This window comes from Aulonocara stuartgranti (assembly GCF_965226115.1).
Source record: "Aulonocara stuartgranti genome assembly, chromosome: 5".
Classification (NCBI taxonomy): domain Eukaryota; kingdom Metazoa; phylum Chordata; class Actinopteri; order Cichliformes; family Cichlidae; genus Aulonocara; species Aulonocara stuartgranti.
In genome coordinates this window covers 13,596,847-13,609,138 of record NC_138943.1, presented here as the reverse complement: position 1 = coordinate 13,609,138, position 12,292 = coordinate 13,596,847, and the positions used below count along the sequence as shown (strand labels likewise).

Here is a 12,292-nt window from a genome sequence, read left to right as displayed (position 1 = left end):
GTGTGATCGTGTGTACAGCGTCTCTTTATGTCTGTCTCCACGTTGGTTGAGTGTGGAGTAAGTGCATATGAGAGCATGAGGGTGGGAATGGATGTTTGTATCTGTGTGTGCCTGTATGTCTGTTTCTATATGTCAGGTTGGGTATCAGACGCCACCTCTCTAGGGACATCTCAGGTCCTCCAAGGTATGGAGGCCTATCTCCCCCCACCACTTCCCCTGCCAGTGGCAGACTCCCTCAGACATCGGTGCATTGGTGTTTTTTTGTGTCTGGGGATGGGCGTCCGGGTACACACCGGCTCACTCCTTGGTGGCTGCTTGTCGGGGCCTGGAGCCTGGGGCTCGCTCGGGCCACTTCGGGGGTGGGGTGCCCTCAGCCTCTCGGCCTGGGGCTCGGTCAGGCGGAGCTCACGGGCACGTCACTGCAACCCCCCCTGGCTTCTGCTCCGCGGCTGCTGAGTGAGCCCTCATCTGGGACTCTCCTCAGCTCCTTCTGGGATAGTGGCGCGGCTGCCCCTCTGTTGGTCTTCCTTGGTCTCTTGTGTTCTGGGGGCCTCTGGATGTCTGGAGTCTTGATCTCCCCCATACCTGCTTCATGCCCTGGAGGACGGGGCTGTGGCCCACCACACCCTCTAGCAGATCATTACATGCATCTTTCTTCGCCTTCAGACAATAATTCTAATGGCAAAAGGGCCAAATCCGGACAGGCAAAAAAAAAAAAGAAAAAAAAAAAGATAAACAGCACATCTGTTTATCTGTAATTTGAAAACAATAACTACATTTTAAAAACATCACTAGAAAAACAGTAAATTGGCCTGATGAGAAGTGTTTTAACTTCAAATAAGCTTTCTCATCATATCTGTTAATGAAAGATATTTATATTTAAGATATTATATTTAATACATGTTTTACTGTGATAAATCTGTTTACTTTATTCTCTGCTTTATCAGTTTGTCTGCACACAAAGTAAAAACAGACAGCAAAGAAAAATGAAATGAAAGTAGCTCAAAAATGATGCTGTTCTTTGAAACACAAGGCAATCCGTATAAGCTCCTACAATGAAATGCAAATATTTCAAGCACAGTCAATGGGTTTTTTTCTCCTTCCATTTTTTAGAAAATAAACAATTGTGACAATGCTTCAGTGGTTTTTTAAAAAAAATAAGTTATCCATCTAAATTTTATTAAAGCTTAAAACGTGCGTAAAAAAGTGAATAGTCTCTTTGACTCTCGGGTAGACTGTGCTTCAGTTTTGGTGACTGCTTTTAGTATTTTCTCCATCCTGTTGTTACTGAGCACTGAGTTGCACTCCACCTGGTCACTTTTGACATTTCAGCTGAGTGCAGTCAGGATAATCTACAGAGAACCAGTAATCAATTTTCTTATTTAGGATCGGGGGGATTTCAGCTATTCCAGCAACAACTGAATTTTTGGTCAAGCTGTCTGTCCAACACTAGACAGGTGAATTTCGAATCAGCAGTTAGCTTCAGAAGCATGTCTTTGGACTATGGGAAGTAACCAGATAACCTTAGGGAAAGCTACACAGGCTCAGCAAAAAAAAAAAAAAAGGCTCCACACAGAAAGGCTTCAGCTGAGTCGGAGGTTTTTACTCTGTTATTGTATTTCAGTGTGTTTCAGATTAGCAACAAATACACATTTTACGTTCCAAAACAATGTTTTTCTGTCTGTACAAAAGGTTTTGCTGTATTTTTCATACTGATCAAATACTAATTAATATAAATAACATCATAGATACACTCTGCACAGAAAGCAACAGCTCTGGTGGGGAGTGTAATTTGAACTGTTGGGAAGGATTACTACTTTGAGGTCAGTGAGAAGGTTTAGTCGGGCTCTATGTTTTCCTTTTACTTTTCATTGTGATCATTATCTGGACTTAAATATCACAGTTTGTTCATTTCTAAAGGTTTGGTGTGAGCAGTGTCTATTTTGTTTTCAGGGAAAGGCTGTAAAAATAACTTGCATGCAAATATTTGATGAGGAAAAAGGAAGAAACAAGGAAATTATGAATGTTAACAGTACTTTTACACAGTGCTTTAAAAGTATACATAAAATAAACCTAGACTGAATTTTGTTGTTTTGTTCATACTTATTTTTAAAGTTTTTGTACATCATAGTTGTATGTTACACCTTTTTCTGGCTTTTAATTTAGGATGACTAGAAATGTAAGAATGACCAGTGGTGCAATATGACATTATTATTATTATTATTATTATTATTATTATTATTATTATTATTTCTAATCATATCAGTGTCACACAACCAAAACAAATCTAAATTGTGAAATCTATCCTCAAAAAATCCAAAATCCTAAACAGTCTCATGAATTTTTATTTTATGCATGTTGTTCTTAATTTGAGATTGCCTTTCTATTTTTTTCTGCAAATGAAATCCATATCATAAATGGAAAACACCAACCAAATTCTGTGCACCATCCCAGTTACTCCTTCCTTTGGCAACTGAACAAGAAATTCCCATACCCTCACCACTGAAGTTCACCTCTGTGCTTTAAAAGACATGGCTCCTATAACATATGCTTGAAATATTGTTCAAGACTCTGGATAGTATTATTGTATCCAGCATCCTCAAAACCACATCCTCCTGTAGTATCAAAGCTGAGCCAACCAGTGAAAAATAAACTTTTGTAGAAGCTGAAACGCTAAGCTCAGCTAATAGTTTTATTCATCACAGACTCAAGAACTCTTCCAGCTGATTCTGCCTTGACTTAAATAGCCTAGGCTGTATAAATCCCATATGTTCAGAGACCAAACCAAAATAGTTTTAAAAACACAGTTTTATAGCAGTTTTTTTTATAGGGGACTTGCCTTTAATATCAGGTTGTTTTTGTACTGACTGCTAGTAGTTTATTTCAATTTAATTCTCCATCACATGGTGGTTAACCTGATTTAAAAACCTGTTTTGAAAAGCATCATCATTTTTATTATTATTTAATATAAATTAAACAAGTTGGGGCATATTTCCTATTTCCAATACAATTTCCAAATATAATTACAAAATTGATTGTAATTAACTATCACAGGATGGTTTTCCACCTTGCGTCAGTCCAGCTTAAAATAGTCCAGGCCCAGCTTATAACTTTTTTTTTTTTGCATGGTAAAGGTTTAACTGACATATGTGGACGTGGTGACAAAATGTGTTCACTGACAATGGTTTTCACTACAGAATGGTGTCTGTTTTTAATGCTGTGCTTCGTGAGGGCCTCTAAATTCTTGGCAATTTTATGCTGAGAAATGTTATTCTTACATTATTGAACTATTTGACCACACAGTCTTTCACAGAGTGGCAAACCGCACCCCATCTTTACTTCTGAAACACTCTCTGAGATGCTCTTTTAATACCCATGTTTAAATCAAATCAAATCACTTTTTATTGTCACATCACATGTGCAGGCACACTGGCACAGCACATGCGAGTGAAATTCTTGTGTGCGAGCCCCACAAGCAACAGAGATGTGCAAACACAACAACACAAACGAGCAAAATACAAGAATGGCCAACCTGAAACTAATAAATATATGTACAATATATAATAGTGTATGCATTTCTGGATGTGTATACTAAATATTTTCCTACGTGTGTGTGTGTGTGTGTGTGTGTGTGTGTGTGTGTGTGTGTGTATACACATTTTTACAAATTAAATAGTAAAAAAATAAAATAAAATAATAATAATAATAATAATAATAAAATATATAAACTATACAGAGTTTAATTCTCATGTTACTGATTTGCCAGATTAGTTGGCAGATGTTCCACCAGATGTTCTCTGCATTGCACAACTTCCCCACTTTTAATTGCAATTAAATGCTGCTGGCGTCAAATTCAAGACTCGGTAGACATGTTTTTAAAACACAAAAAAAAATGTAAAAAATTGTCACTTATTAAGGGTTGAAAATCACGACCCTTGCCAACTCAAATTCCTGAATACTCATTTTGTAACTAGCCAAAATATGTGGAATAAACAAACAACTAAATCAACTAAAACAATAAGATATACACAAGAATTTTTGACAAAGAAGATCTGAGTCGTTCGCAACTCATGCCAAGTGGACTTGGCGTGAATTCAAAGGTGATCATAATCACCGTGATATAATAAAAACATATTTTAGCACCTTCTCCCACAGATCTGATAGAAATTAATTTTAAATTGAGTACAGTGTTAAGAGCTAAGCATTTCCTTTGAAAGCAGGGCAAACATAAAAGGAATGCCAAACACATACACTAAGTCAAAAAGCACCTAAAACCACCTTAATATGGCTCCTTTCCTGCATCTGGATAGACTTTAGCACGTCAGCTGAGGATCATGGATGCTGCTTCTCATGAGGTTTTGGAAACCACATTATACTGCATTGAGACATTTCAAAGCGGAATGATTTAAAGAGGTGAAATGATGACAGTAAATGCAGAGGGAAGGTTAACAATCAACAAAAAATATGTACAGATGTGCAGGCAAAATATGAAGTGCAAAGTCTTTTTTCTCTCACGGCAGTATTTTGTTCTTAGAAAAAAATCCTAAAAGGTGATTTGTAGGCTAAGACAAGGGTGATACAAATTTCATAAAACTTTAGGAGCATATTTCAGTATGAAGTAGGTCTAATGACTTCTTAAGACATTTTGTTTATATATTTTTGTTATCATCAAATCATCAAATAATTGTTTATTGCAAAGGTAATCATTTATGTGGAAAGAGATTTTTTTTCTTTTCCCGACTCAGCTCATCCAATTAAACTAAATTCAATTTTATTTATACACATGCCAAATCAAAACAACAATCGCCTCAAGGAGCTTATATTGTAAGGCAGGCCCTACAATAATACATACAGAGAAAATCCATGTCTAATGTTGTATTTCTCTTTCACTCACTCTCTTGCTCAACATATGAAGAGTTAGAAAATAGAAAAGCTAAAAGTTACACCCCTGATCTTGTAAGGTTAAATGTGAGGTGAAAGCTACGTAATAATCCAATGATTATTCATGATCCAAGTCAAGACAAAAAGCCTCGAATTCCATAAATATACCAACAGAATACATCAACATTTTCAACTCCATGAACTACAAGGATTACTTGATGAAACACCTCTAGAGAGAACTCCTGAAATAAGTCATTCAAAAGTCATGTGTATTAAAAATAGAAAAAAAAAGGAGGTATGTTTACAGCCAAATTCAGCATGCAGTGGAAACACCACAAATCAACTAAAATTATCTTTAAGAGAGCTTTGTGAAAGTAGTTCACCTAAACACAGTCTAACTCTCTCTTATGACAAGCTCCACCAATTTAAAAAAGGCAATTATGATATATCCATAGGACACGAAAAAAAATTTTCTTGAAAAATGCATAAATACAAATCAGTGAATGAATTAATGAATGAACAGATAAACAAACAAATTAATGGCCTATAATTCTGGTCATCTGATATATTTGTCATGTGGTGCTGAATGGAAAGCTCCTTTAAAATGTACCTTTCATGTTGCAATATCATGTTGCAGAATGCCAAATCTTTATTACTGCTGTTTATGTAGTTTAGATTGTGGATTCTATTCCTAAGATGTTTTTAATAAAAACATATAAAAAATAATTATTATTATTTTTGAGAGTTCTGGATCAACCAGTCAACTGGTGCACGGGAATGGCAGCTTTACAACCTAAATTCTAATTTTAAAGAAATTTCTCAGCTTGAACATCTGTTTTGTAGAACAGCAGAGAAAAGCTGCTCTATTTGCTTTTCTCTACATTTTAACCTTTGGCTCTATTTCTAAACAGAAAAATAATCAGAGTCATGCATTAAATTGATATTTGGCAGGTGGGGGGTACTCTAGGATAAGATGTTGCTCTTGAGCATTGGGAAAAGAATTTAGATAAACTCATGAATAAATAAGAATAATTCCTATTGAAAGCGCCAGTAGATTTTCTTTGTATACACACTTTGAGCAGCTGACATGTCCTGCTGCTACTCCCATGTTTCCTGGTGGATTTTAATACAACTGAATTTATCAAATTATAAGCAGGCATTACATGATGACTGATTTCCCACCTTTAGGCACTACAAAGCTGTTATGAAGGTGGAATTCAGTAAGTAAATCACCTTAAATTTGATTTGATATGCATTGCTCTTGATGTCATTTAATTCCGACCATCAAATGTTACTGAGCAGTCCTCTCATTTTTTTGTCCTCTCTGAATGATGTTATCTCACTACCAGAAGGATTACAGTCCAAACAACACAGAAACAGTCTGTGTGTTTGCTCATATTTGTTGAGCTGAAATGAGCTGCTGCATTTGAAATTTCCTGCCATTTATAAAACAAAAAAAACCTTTAAAAAAATACTGCTTCATTTTCCTCTTTTGTAGCTGTTAGCTTCTGTTATTGGTTCCTCCACTTAGGTTCAAATCTTGTGAAGACATGTACATGGAGTAAACTACAGATACCTGAAAATTCTACCTAAACACAGTAATGAATATTTGTACTTTGTTACTTCCCACCTCCTAAACGGACCTGTGTTTGAGTGAGTTTTCATTCAGCTGTGAGATGGTTTTCCATTTGGCTTTGCACACTTCTATTTATCTTCAAATTTTGTGGCACATGTCTATTTCAGGGACATAACATCTGTGTTAAAAGACACAGATGTCATAGCTGTCAAAACTGTCATACTAGACACTCAGAGAATCCAGGGTTTCCTACCTAGCCATAAACTAATTTGCTTACTCAGAGATCTACAAAGATTACCCCCACCTCAACAGGCTGATGCCCACTGTTTTCGCTCTCCTTTTGCCTCTTAAACACACGTGCACCTCATAATTGATGCCTTGTGTGCAGGACGAAGAAAGAATCATATCAGCACAGTATTCTGTTGCTAGAAATGTTACATCATCCCAGATGATTTGTAGCTTAAGGTAGAGTAACATATAACTAACGTTTCAATGGTATTTGACTGATTATATTACAGTAAAGTAGTCCTAACTATGTCAGTTCACTTTTGACTTGCACATCAGTCAACTAACAATTACTGTTATATTACTGTCATACCTTAATGTGGCTAGGAAAAAAAGTTTTTGTTTTTTGTTGATGCCTAAACTCAATTTTCTGCCTTAGATGGTCTTTTATAATTAAAAAAGCAAAGATTTTGGTTCATCTTTTGACCACATATGCACCAATACCACTTCATGATGAACATTTTTCAAAAAAAGATCCCAAATTCACACACCATGAGATGCACACATTCATACCTGGAGTAAGTTTTTTTTCTTTTTTGTGTCATAGTTGGAGAAATTACAGCATTATAGTTGCTCAGAAAAACCCTCTTGACCTCGCTGCTGTGTCACATACTGAGCGAATTATGTAATTTACGTACCCCTAAGGTGACCCTTGAACACAAGATTATGCACCTTGACAAGAAACACATTTCTTCTGCCATCACGTTCCCTCTACACGATTAGATGTGTGTTTGTAAGTGCATGTTAAGACTGAAAGGCTTAGCTGCGTAGAAAAAAATGCACACTAAGAGAGGCACACAGGAATGGCTTATCTTATCAGTCGTACACCCTTCATGTTCTCTCAAATACACAAAAGAAGAGGTTTCTTTTACAATAATACCAACATATTATTATAAATAGCCAAAGAAAAAAGGGAATCTAAAACTAGAAAAACTGTGCATTAAGTTAATTGAGATAAAGAAAATATGAGGATAAAAATAAGGCAAGGTTCAGCTACACTTTGAATAAAACTGGACTCTCCAAGCTAATCCAATAATTTGAGGTTTTGGATAACGAGCTCAAATTATGTCATTATAACACTACAGTAACTATGTGTTTTTTAGAGGAAAATAAATGTGTTCTTCTTTCTGTTCTCCTCTGATAATCACATTTTCTGTGGTTCAGCTGCACTAGGTACACATGTAATGCGTGACATAAAGAACGTTTTCGCCCTACCACAGCTGAATCTCCCCCGTGGGAGCCTGAATTGGATAAGCAGAAAATAATAGATGGATGGATGGATATAAAGAAAGTAGGCAAACCAGGTGGTATCTTGTTCAGCTAATGTGCCCTTAAATAACTGGTTATTTCATGCAGGTGTAATAATCGTCGTTACAAATGAAAGAAAATGAAATGTAACCACGTAGAATCTGAATTGTAAGAAGTTGGATCTATTAGTGATAATATTCTCTATAAGATCCGCATGTGGTGGCACTTTTGCCTGTAAAAAAAAACTGAAAATCAACTTAATTTAACCAGACCATCAGCTCACGAACAGTTCTCACATCAAAGATGGTGAGATGTTTTTTTCTGCCCACACCAAAACATCTGACCTTCACCTCAGAGAAATCAGTTCAAGGATCCTTCTCTGAGAGTTGTCTGTTCAAACACACACACTCACACCCACACAGACTCACTCACTCATATTTTTTGAAGACACATGGTTAGGAAATTGTGGTGAAGCTGAGGGAAGAATAACAGCACAGTGTCCCAGTGGCCTGGTTCTCATTTTGAAATAATTTTCAGTAATTTCCATCACCATGGAAGTCAGCAATAAACTCACGGGGTTCCCTTTTAAATTGATCTGCTCTGTTGCAGAGGCTGTTGGCTCTGTTTTTCGCACACAGCCCTTTGTGCCTTTTTCCTTTTTCTTTTTTTTTTTTAAATAACTTTTTTTTTTTCAAACAAAAGGAACCAAACAGCAGGGAAGCATAAACAGAGTTTGTTTTTTTTCCTATTCAAAGAAATAAAGCTGACTTTTTCAGAAAACAAATATCCATTTATTTGTATTTTTTAATTAAACAAGTGTCAATACCATCAACGGCTAAATGGACAAAATCATTTGAATGTTTTCTTTTGCTTTAAAGAGAAAAGAAAATCCACCCAATATTTTTCTTATCCATTACAACACGTAGAGAGAAAGTTCACCCATTCAGTTTTAAAATGAAATATTAGCTTCAAATAACCCTAAAAAATGTCCTTTCAATGTGCCAATAAAAATCAAACTTTTAGCCTCAGTCTTAAACACAGACAAACGTTTATCATGTTTTAGGGATAAAGGAAGGTCAGTGCCTTCAAAAACAACTCTTTAAGGCCAGCAGCGTTTTGTGTGTGTGTTCTGTGACGTGTTTCTCATACTTTTCATAATCCTTATCCTTGAGTTTGATTTTTTACCAGATGGATTTGCTCTGACTGTCCAAGTGCCAGAATCCAAAAGAGAGATAATTTTAGATTAAAATGGTTTCTGCGCTTGTCTAAGTTGCCCTGAACTGCAACTGTTTTACTATTTTGTTTTGTTTTTCTTTTCTATTTTTACATTTTCTAGGAGCTCCAGCTTCTAAATATGTTTTTCAGGTTTCAAAATCTGAACGTTACTGGAATATAAAATATTTGTCTTTCATTCATTCATTTCATTCATTTATTTATTCATTTTCAGGCACAACAAATACCTATATTGAACATAAAATACACAAAACAAAAAACAAAACTTGCCTGAAAAAGGAGTGGGACGAAGAAAACTTATTAAATCCCACCCCTATACTCACTCATCAACAAAAAAAAACAATAAACTTCCCGCAGCTACGCCCATCATTGCATACAGACCCATCAACAGCCCCGGGCAGATACAAGCATCTAAGCGGCAGCTCGCAACCAACAATTAGAGCCTTCATAACTGAATACAGAATATATAAATTATAAATTGCATTACCACAGGTAACAGGCAGTAATAACTACAAGTAACAGACACACATACATATACATACATATATATCTACACACACAAGTACATATATGTACATACATACGCACACTTTATTTTTTATTTTTTATTTTGGAATCCATACCAGCAATGGTAAGAGGACAGACATTACAGAGCACACTAAAACCCATCATTGAGTATACTGTGACCAGACCAACTGTTTGTAGAGAAATTTAAATCTATGAATATTTTTGCATTGTTTCAATTGTAAACTCAGACTGTTCCAGATTTTCACACCACATACAGACACACAAAAGCCTTTACGGGTTGTTCGAGTTCTGGGTAATTTGAATTCTCCAAAGCCTCTCACATTATAAACCTTTTCTCGAATTTCAAATCTAGTTTGTAAATTTGCCGGTAAAAGTTTAGTAAAAGCTTTATACAAAATTATGGATGTATTGTAATTAACCAGATCCTGGAATTTAAGTAACTTTGCCTGAAGAAAGAATTTGTGAGTATGATCTAGATAACCAGCCTTGTGAATAATACGCAGTGCTCGTTTCTGTACTGTGACTAATGGATTAGTTGTATTTTTATATGTATTTCCCCACACTTCCACACAATATGTAAGATATGGAAGAACCAGGGTACAGTACAGAGTACGAAGTGCATCTTTATCAAGGAATTGTTTCACTTTGTTCAAAACTGCGAGGCTTCTGGAAATTTTGGTTTTTATGTGTCTGACGTGGGGTTTCCATGAAATTTTGTTATCAATTATAACTCCCAAAAATTTGTTTTCACTCACATTATCAATTGGTACACCTTCAATGATAATTGGTAATTCTATATTATATTTTAAATTACCAAAAAACATTGCTTTAGTTTTATTTATATTTAATGATAATTTATTTATGTCCATCCATTTTTTTATTAATTTTAGCTCCCTGTTTACAGTCATTACAAGATCAGTATAATCATCGCTACTGAAAAATATGTTGGTGTCATCTGCGAACAGTATGAGTTTAAGTACTTGAGAAACATCAAAAATATCATTTATGTATACATTGAAAAGTTTTGGTCCCAACACTGACCCTTGGGGAACACCACATGTAATACCAAGTTTCTCTGAATGGTAATGCCCTATGCTAACATATTGTTCCCGACCTGTTAGGTAACTTTTTAACCAGTTACCAGCTTTCCCTCGAATACCATATCTTTCCAATTTATCCAGTAAAATTGAGTGATTGATTGTGTCGAAGGCCTTTTTGAGGTCAACAAAAATACCAACTGCATATTTATTTTTATCCAGTGTATCAGTAATTTCTTCTACTGCCTCAATTATCGCCATTGAAGTGGTTCTTTGCGTTCTGAAACCATACTGACCAACATTTATTATTTGATGTTTTTCAAGGAATTTTTCTAATCTTGAATTAAAAAGTTTTTCTAGAATTTTTGAGAATTGAGGCAGTAGAGAAATAGGCCTATAATTGGTAAAACTGTGTTTGTCATTACTTTTATATAGTGGTATTACTTTCGCAATTTTCATTTTTTTTGGAAAACAACCGGACTGAAATGATAAATTACAGATATATGTTAAGGGACTAGCAATATTCAGAATAACCTGTTTAACTACAGACATATTTATGTCATGATAATCCATTGAAGACTTACTTTTACATTTTAATGTGATATTTATTACTTCTTGCTCATTTGTAGCTGAGAGGAACAGTGAAAAGGGATTTGATTTTATATTACTGATATTTTCATTTTTATGACACGGGATGTCCGCTGCTAGTTCAGGGCCAACATTTATGAAGAATTTATTGAACCCATCGACAATATTACTCATGTTGTGATTTTCACCATTTGCATCAGTTAAAATATTCAGGATATGATGTTCCAGAAGATCCTTGTTTAATTAAGTTGTTTAACACATCCCAAGTTCCTTTTATATTGTTTTTATTTTCATATAATCTTCTTCTATAATAAAGTTGTTTGCTCGTTCTTATAATATCAGTCAATTTATTTCTATATGCTTTATATCTTTGTTCCACTTCTTTTGTTTTTACTTTGATAAACTGTTTATACAGATTGTTTTTCTTTTTGCAAGCATTAATAATTCCTTTTGTGAGCCAAGGACTTTTTATCTTTTTTTTCTTTGTCATGTGTTCGTTTACAGGACAATGTTTATTGTACCACATAGTAAAAATATCTAGAAAATTATCATAAGCCTTGTCCACATCTGACTCTTCATACACCGAACTCCAATCTTGTTGTGCTAAATCGAAATTGAAGGCATGAATTGCTTCTTCATTTATTGTTCGCTTTGCTATCATGATCTTGGTATCTATTTTTTTTAAATCACAGTCACACAAAGTAAAAACTGGTAAGTGGTCAGTTATATCACAGACAAGCAGACCACTATTAATTTGGAAATCCATGACATTAGTAAAAATGTTGTCAATAATAGTGGCGCTATGTGAAGTTATTCTGCTTGGCTTTGTTATTGTTGGATATAGTGATAAGCTGTACATTGTGTCAGTAAAGTCATCAATGGCTTTTAACCTTGTTGGATTTAGCAAATCAATGTT

The 12,292-nt window shown here is 35.0% G+C and overlaps 1 protein-coding gene and 1 long non-coding RNA gene across 3 annotated transcripts in view; one reads left to right on the top strand and one right to left on the bottom strand.

Moving 5' to 3' along the window:
- Positions 1–12,292, top strand: part of LOC309707057 — a 262,943-nt gene that overhangs the window by 210,645 nt on the left and 40,006 nt on the right. The window lies entirely within an intron of this gene.
- Positions 1–12,292, bottom strand: part of asip1 (agouti signaling protein 1) — a 34,817-nt gene that overhangs the window by 3,078 nt on the left and 19,447 nt on the right. The gene's annotated exons all lie outside the window — the stretch shown is intronic.